This window comes from Dendrobium catenatum, unplaced genomic scaffold (assembly GCF_001605985.2).
Source record: "Dendrobium catenatum unplaced genomic scaffold, ASM160598v2 fragScaff_scaffold_387, whole genome shotgun sequence".
Classification (NCBI taxonomy): domain Eukaryota; kingdom Viridiplantae; phylum Streptophyta; class Magnoliopsida; order Asparagales; family Orchidaceae; genus Dendrobium; species Dendrobium catenatum.
This window is the reverse complement of record NW_021318849.1, coordinates 495,751-504,960: the sequence shown is the minus strand read 5'-3', so window position 1 is coordinate 504,960 and position 9,210 is coordinate 495,751.

The following is a 9,210-nucleotide window of genomic DNA, read 5'->3' as shown; positions in this document are numbered from 1 at the left end:
AACCAGATCACATACCCAAAGTAATTTCCACAAATTTCCCTTCTCCGGTTGAGCTCATAAAAATTGAATATTCCAACACAAGAACAAGAGAACAATCCTCAAACATGAAAATAATTGGAGGAAAATGATCTTCACACAAATCCTTCATTTTAGCTCTTACAACCCATCGAAAAGCTAATGAATCTCTAAAATTATTAATACAAATTTTCCAAGTGGTTAAAATATCGACTAGGACTGCATAAGAAGTGTCTCTAAGATCCTTCAGGAAACCCACCATAATGTATCGATCTTCACGGTGGACTCCCAAATTATATCTTCCTAATACAAAATATGTCGGACTAAATTATATGTTATGTCTCTTAGGAAGAGATTTTCAATCCTATTGAAATGGGAGGACAAAGATTTCATTCTTCTATAATGTGGTAAGGTCCTTTGAGAGCTTGTTTGGCTTAGCAATTTGTTTAGAATTTGAATTCTATGATAAATAGAATCATTTTTTAAAGATATGGAATGTATTGATGGAATCGATTGGTAAATGGAGGTGCATCTTTTTTCGACTTATATTTCTTAAGGGTGCTTAGTTTCTCAAACCATTGATTAGATAAAAAGTTACAAAGGGAGATAATGCTTGGGTTATCAAAGATATTTGCATATAGGATACAACTCTTGACTAGTGGCCAGCTTACTTTGAAAATCAAAGTCTCCATAATATGATAGTTTCTCAATTATTGAATGAGGATAGTGATTGTATATTCATTAAGTTAAATAAATACTTTGGAGATCAAATGGTGCAAAATATTCTAAACTTTCCCATTTATTATAGTACATTTGAAGATCAACTTGAGGTCATTAATGCCGTATATGGGGAAGTTAATAACTACTATGCCATTAAGAAGATGTCTATGCCTATAACAACGAAAGTGAATATGAAGTGGCTGAGAAACCTAAAGATGCAAACCACAGAGATATTGTTTTGGTAGATAATTAAAAAAATGCCTTACCCACAAATACATGGTTTGAAATTACTAGATGGACAAGAGGGGGGGGGGGGGGGGGGGGGGATTTGGGGGGTGAATTGTGAAGGATTTTTTGTAATAAATAAAACCTAAACATGAGTTATAATATTCTTGATATTTTTTAAGGTTTTAACATGAAAATAAAATGCAACAATGGAATCATGTTCAATCACAATAGTTCACCAAGCAAATTTACTGAAAATAAAAAATGCACACAAGAATAAAAATGATAAGGAAAAAGCACCCTGGATTTTTATAGTGGTTCGGCAAACCATGACCTACGTCCACTCCCTGAAGTCCTCCGCTCTGAGAATTTCACTACAAGCAATAGCTCTCCTTTTTCCCCCCTTGGCAAGGCGGAGAAGCCCTTACAATACTCCCTTTCACCAACCCGGTGTGACGGAGTGCCAAACTCTATTTTCACCCTCCTGGCAACGGCAGAGAACCTTCTCGTTTTTCTCCCTCCTGGAGAAGGTAAAGTACCTCGAGGTCACGGATGTAGAAGAGCCTTCCCCTTGGAAATACTCTCACAAATTCTTCTAGGGCAATAGGAGGAGCAAGATGCAGGAAGTTCGGAGCAACTGTGTGATCTCCGTCACACCTCTTCTCCCTCACAATGCTCACCTTCTCCTTCCTCTCTCAAACCCTAAAGAACTTCTCAAGAGCTCTCTCCCTTGGAATCCTTCTCTAACCACATTCACCTCTCTGATTCACACACTTAAAAACATAACTATTTTGACACCTTAAAATGTGCTCCAAAATCCCTGAAATTTTAAAGTAGCCGTTACTTTGTACCGTACGATTTCTAATCGTATAGTATGATATGTATACCAAGCTTCATCCTGGTATGAAGATGTAAGAACAGTTCAAAATAACCCGTACAGTACGAAAATGAATCGTACGGTATGATCCTCAACATTATTGATCATACAGGACGATAGCCGGGATGATCAAATGTCGTCTCTATTTATCGTATTATACGATACATATCATATAGTACGAATGGTCAAAATCAAGGCATCATCCAGAATGAATTTCATGATGATCAAGAGTAATCTTTGTTCATCATATAGTATGATCTACATCATACTATATGACGAGGCAAAAATAATGGATAGTCCAGGATGATCTCCGGGACGATCAGAATTTCTCTGTTCATAGTATTGTATGAACTAGTTCATACAGTATGATATTCAATTTTAAATTGAGCCTTGAATTATTCCACTAATCACGGGTTAATTTAAGTAAGTATTTAAAGTAAATTGTACCGTACGAAATACTTTGTACAATATGAACAGGGGATAAAAACTTACTTAAGTTAATTTGACCGCTAGGGTTTTAGATTTGAACATATTGTACAGTACGATGTTGATTCGTACGGTATGATCTATTCATAGAATCGTCCTACAAGCTCAGATCATATGGTACGAAATAACTTCATACAGTATGATCTACGGAGAAAGAAAATCTCCAAATTTTTTCTTTTAAAAAACCTTCCCCCCCTGTGTGTGTGTATGGTTGCTCAGACTTTTATGTATTTTATGGACAGACTCAATAAAATAAAAATTTAAAATAAATAACAAAATACATTGTTAGACTCATATTCCTAATCTACCCATTCTTGAGTCTTCCTATCGTCCTGAGTAGCTTGTGATCTTCCTGAAATGTTAGTACTCACGGAAAAAAGCAAATAAAATAATATTCAATGAATAGATAATTCAGACGACATTATTTGTCATCATCAAAATCTCAAACTCGGGGTCATGGGTTGCAATAATCTACCCCTTTTGGATGATATCAAATAATGTTTGTTGTAGGCAAGTTTGAAGAACTTTTTTTTTTTATTATTATTTTTGAAATGGAAATACAATAAAAAGAAAAATGCAGTACGAGATAAAAAAAATGCATTTAATCATAGAACAAACTACAACAACCTTCTCCCCCTTTTAACAGCACCAAAAGAGGAGCTAACACTAAGAAAGAGAAAAAAAGAAAAACTACAATACAAAGATAATTTAAAGCGGAGGATCCTGATCAGTTGGTGGTGGAGGTGGATGTGGTTAGAAATACTGAAGGAGAGCGTCAAATCGATGATCAATAGCTGTGAAGCGTTCTCCAAACCATTGCATGTCAGTCTCATGTTGCTGATGTTGCTATTGAATGTGAGTATCGAGATGAGTCTGAAGTTGATCGAAGCGTTTCACCAAATCATCATGAGGGTGTGCTGGTGCAGGTGCTCGGGGTGGTGCAAGTCTTTGTGGATGTGTTTAAGCTGCGGCCGGGGCATCTTCACCTTCTTCTTTGTCAAAGACAGATTCTTCAAGCTCGTGTCCCTGATGGAAAAGAATACAGAAAGAGGCATCCGTATAAAAGATAGGAATATTATCGGGTTCTCCAGGATAGGTCAATTGATATTTATTTTGGAGGATATATCCTATAAGATGACCAAGAGCTAGATTTTATTTCCGTCGAGTAGTAGGGAGATGAACGAAGGTCATATGGAAAATGTAGTCAACAATTAAATCGACCACATCGAATTTTGTGTTGGACATGATGAGATAGGTAGCGACAGATATAACTGGGGTCATGTTGATCTGGTCACGAGCTTTGGGTATTATAGAGGTTATAAGGACATGTTGAATAATTCTGGCATTCCGATTTAGTGATTGGACGAGGAGCTGGTGTTGATAGAATGTGGTGTTCCTAAGGACTCAATTAACATGGCTTCACTCAAATTTATTTGTGAGGAAGGAACGAACCCTAGGACCTTCAGTGCATAGCCCAATATAGTGGGCGATGTCGGCTCTGGTAATTTCTATATTTTGACGACAAACAAAGGAGTGGAAAGTTATGTTGTCGACAGTGTAAGTGAGATTTGCTAAAAATTCTAATAAAAGTTCGGAGTTGTTGGGAAAGGCCAGGGTGAGGAGAAACTGAAAGGTGGTGGAAGCAAAGAGGTTTAGTACCTCAAAATTCAGGGCAGCTTGATTGAGCATTTTGGAAGGTGTAATTTTGCAGGCTTTATACTTATGGTAAGCTTCCTCTTTTTTAGCACTCAGGAACCGAACGCTGTGACGGCTAGAAGAAGATGAACTTCCAGCTGCCAAACAACCTCTCTTGCTGGAACTAGATATCGTGTAGAGGCTGAGGAAATATGAGAAGGACAAGGTGTGAGTGAAGTGAGGAAGGTGTGAGTGAAAATAACTGCCTAGCTAGGAAATTTAAAGAATTTTCCCAACATCGTACAATACAATCATATTTTGTACAGTACGATATGGTATTAATTGTTCTGACAGATCGTTTCGGGAAAAGGTGGTCAAAGCGTACAATATGATGGATATCGTACTATATGATCAGAAGATTATCGATCGTCCTGAGGGTCGTCAGTATGACTTTGACCAAAAGATACGTACTGTACGAACTAGTGTATCGTACAGTACGAACGACATTTATATCATACAAGACTCCTTTATGTTGTTCTTATCCGTTTGCTAAGGTGGATCATACAGTACGAAGTGTAGGTATCGTACAGTACGAACACCAATAATGTCGTACCAAATTGAGTTATGCCGTCCCAATCCGTTCGCTTACGTGTCTCGTACAGTACGAAGTGGAGGTATCGTACCGTACGATGCTCAATACTGTTGTACCAGACGGACTTGAATGACTTCTAGCTGTATCATACCGTACGATATAAATCGTATAGTACGATCAATGAAGGCAAAATTTACTTATCGTTGGTTTTTGTACAGATTTAGATGTATCTTATAGTACGATAGTGGATGATACAGTACGATTATTCAATATCAAATTTGGTTGTTTTGTTTGGGGAGTGAGTGTGTGATGGTGAGGAGCAACTCTTTTATTTTTTTTTGTTTTATGCATTAATGTCAATGACACATAGTCTAGTTCTCAAGGTGCTGATGATGTCAAATGCTAGTGGTTTTATGAATATGTCAGCCAATTGATCCTCTGTAGCGATGTGATGCAATTATATATCTTCCTTAGCAACGTGATCTCTTATGAAATGGTGTCTAATGTCAATGTGTTTCGTTCGAGAGTGTTGTATTGGGTTCTTAGAGATACAAATTGCACTTGTATTGTCACACATGATTGAAATGGTTCCTACAGGTAGGCCAAGATCAAGAATTTATTATTTTAACCATAGTACTTGTGCAACACAACTTTCTACTGCAATATATTCTGCCTCGACTGTGGAAAGGGCTACTGAGTTTTGCTTCATACTGGACCATGACACTAATGATTGTCCTATGAATTGGCAAGTACCAGAGGTGCTTTTTCTATCTATCCTACATCCTGTAAAATTAGAATCTGAGTACCCTAAGATTTCAAAGGAAGTGCTGTGCCTAGGATACCAAATTCCTAAGTTCGGGGTGCCTAGTAGATATTTAAGAATTCTCTTGATAGAAGTTAAGTGAGACTCTTTAGAATCGGCTTAAAGACGAGCACAGAGGCACACACTAAACATTATGTCCGGTCTACTAACAGTTAGGTAAAGAAGTGATCCAATCATTTCTCTATACTTTTTCTGATCTACCGGTTTTCCATTAGGATCTTTATCTAATTGAATTGTTGAGCTCATTGGACTGTTCATGGGTTTTGCATTCTCCAATTTGTATTTTTTCAAAATATCCTTAATGAACTTTGTTTGGCTAAGAAGTGTTCTGTTATCCATTTGTTTTACACTAAAGCCAAGAAAGTAATGAAGTTCCCCCATCATTCTCATTTCAAACTCATTACTCATTATTTTTGAGAATTCGTCACATAAGTTTTTATCTGAAGATCCAAATAAGATGTTGTCCACGTAAATTTGAACAATGAGAATTTCTTCTTTAACTTTTTGTAGAAAGTGTGTAGTGTCTACATTACCTTTTACAAATCCTCTATCAAGTAAAAATGAGCAAAGTCTCTCATACCAGGCTCTAGGTGCTTGATTTAATCCATAAAGTGCCTTTTTTTAATTTGAATACGTGATTTAGAAATTGTGAACTTCAAATCTGGTGGGTTGCTCAACATAGACATCTTCCTTAATTACCCCATTCAGAAATGCACTATTTACATCCATTTGATATTATTTAAAGTTCTTGAAGCAAGCAAAAGCTAAGAGCACTCTTATAGCTTCTAGTCTAGCAACAGGGGCAAAGGTTTCTTCAAAGTCTATTCTCTCAATTTGGTTGTACCCGTTAGCTACTAATCTGGCTTTATTCCTTATTATTGTTCCTGAATCATTCACCTTATTCTTGAAGACCCATTTTGTTCCAACTACACTTTGTTCTTTAGGTCTCTTGACTAACTCCCAAACATCATTCCTGGTGAATTAGTTCAGCTCTTCTTGCATTGCTAGAATCCAAAATTCATCTCCTAAGGCTTGATCTATACTTGTAGGTTCTATCATAGAGATGAATGCTGAGTGACTAACCTCCTTCCTAAGTCCATGCCTAGTTCTTACACCTTCTGAAGGGTCTCCTAAAATTAACTCTTTAGGATGACTAGAAGAATATCTCCATTCTCTAGGCAATTCTTCCTGAGACTCGACCCTTTCTTCTAAGGTCATAGTCTCTACTCCTTGAATTGCCTCTATTTCATCATCTTCAATTTAAGGTCTTTTGATTCAGTGATAGCAGTTATCTTTGCATCATAGGAACTAGGTAAGCATCTAAGAGTTTTATTAGCTTTCTCAGAATTTGAAATCTCTCTACCTAGTGCATGCAAGGATGTCACGATTTGGGTGAACCTAGTGTACATGTCAGATATTGTTTCGCTAGGTTTCATACGGAAGAGTTCATAATCATGTAATAAAATGTTAAGCCTAGACTGTTTTACTTCACTTGTTCCTTCGTATGTAATACACAGTCTATCCCAAATCTCCTTACCAGTGGCACAAGTAGAAACTCTCATATAATCCTCAGACTTTAATGCATAGAAAAAGCAATTTAAATATTTAGCATTCAGTTGGGCTAAATCCATATCCTCATTTCTCCATTCATTAAAAGGTACAGGAGTTTTCAATCCATTGACAGTTTTAAAAGGTGCAACATATCCATCATTCACTAACATCCACATGCGGTAATCAATAGACTATAAAAAAGTAGACATTCTAATTTTCTAGAAATCAAATGGAATGTTATCAAAAAGTGGTGGATGGGTTATTGAATAACCCTCCGCGGTGTTACGATTACCAAAATGCGACATGATTATTTTTTCAAGGTTTTCTAAAATACTATTTTTGAAATTAGGCTCTGATACCAATTGAAATTACTAGATGGACAAGAGGGGGGGGGGTGAATTGTGAAGGATTTTTTGCAATAAATAAAACCTAAACATGAGTTCTAATATTTTTGATATTTTTTAAGGTTTTAAGATGAAAATAAAGTGCAACAATGGAATCCTGTTCAATCACAATATTCACCAAGTAAATTTACTAAAAATAAAAAATGCACACAAGAATAAAAATGATAAGGAAAAAGCACACCGGATTTTTATAGTGGTTTGGTCAAACCATGACCTACGTCCACTCCTCGGAGTCCTCCGCTCCGAGAATTTCACTACAAGCAATAGCTCTCCTTTTACCCCCCTTGGCAAGGCGGAGAAGCCCTTACAATACTCCCTTTCACCAACTCGGTGTGGCGGAGTGCCAAACTCTATTTTCACTCACTTGGCGACGGCAGAGAACCTTCTCATTTTTCTCCCTCCTGGAGAAGGCAGAGTACCTCAAGGTCACGGATATAGAAGAGCCTTCCCCTTGGAGATTCTCTCACAAATTCTTCTAGGGCAACAGGAGGACCAAGATGCAGCAAGTTCGGAGCAACCGTGTGATCTCCCTCACAACACTCACCTTCTCCTTCCTCTCTCAAACCCTAAAGAACTTCTAACGAGCTCTCTCCCTTGGAATCCCTCTCTAACCACATTCACCTCTCTGATTCACACACTTAAAAATATAACTATTTTGACACCTTAAAACGGGATCTAAATCCCTGAAATTTTAAAGTAATCGTTACTATCGTACCGTATGATTTCTAATCGTATAGTACAATATGTATACCAAGCTTCGTCCTGGTATGAAGATGTACGAACAGTTCAAAATAACTCGTACAATATGAAAATGAATAGTACGGTACGATCCTCAACATTACTGATCGTTCAGGACGATAGCCGGGACGATCAAATGTCATCTTTGTTCATCGTATTGTATGATACATATCGTACAATATGAATGGTCAAAATCAATGCATCGTCCAGAATGAATTCCGGGATGATCAAGAGTCATCTATGTTCATCGTATAGTACGATCTACATCGTATTGTACGACGAGGCAAAAATAATGGATCATCCAGGACGATCTCCGGGACGATCATAATTTGTCTCTGTTCATCGTATTGTACGAATTGGTTCGTAAAGTATGATATTCAATGTTAAAATGATCCTTGAATTATTCCACTAATCACGGGTTAATTTAAGTAAGTATTTAAAGTAAATTGTACCATACAAAATACTTTGTACAGTACAAACGGCGGAGAAAACTTAATTAAGTTAATTTGATGGCTAGGGTTTGGATTTGAACATATCATACAGTACGATGTTGATTCATACAGTACGATCTATTAACAGAATCATCCTACAAGCTTAGATCATATGGTACGAAAGAACTTCGTATAGTACGATTTAAAGAGAAAGAAAATCTCTAAATTTTTTCTTTTAAAAAAAACTTTTCCCCTTGTGTGTGTTCATGGTTGCTCAGACTTTTATGCATTTTGTGGCCAGACTCAAAAAAATAAATAATAAAATAAATAATAAAATACATTGTCAGACTCATACTCCTAATCTACCCATTCTTCAGTCTTCCTATCGTTTTGAGTAGCTTGTGATCTTCGTGAAATTTCAGTACTCACGGACAATAGCAAACAAAATAATATTCAATGAATAGATAATTCAGATGACATTATTTGTCATCATCGAAATCTCAAACTCGGAGTCATGGGTTGCAACATGGCTGACATTCATGTGTTTGTAAGATTCTAATTTCTATCTAAGGGGATGCCAACAATGTTGCAATCATGGATCCATATCCTACGATTTTGATGATAACAAACATTATTGATTGAAAATTTGTTTCTTCTAGCATAAATATTATTTTTTTGTGTACTAATATTTAAAGTATATTATACACTGCTCA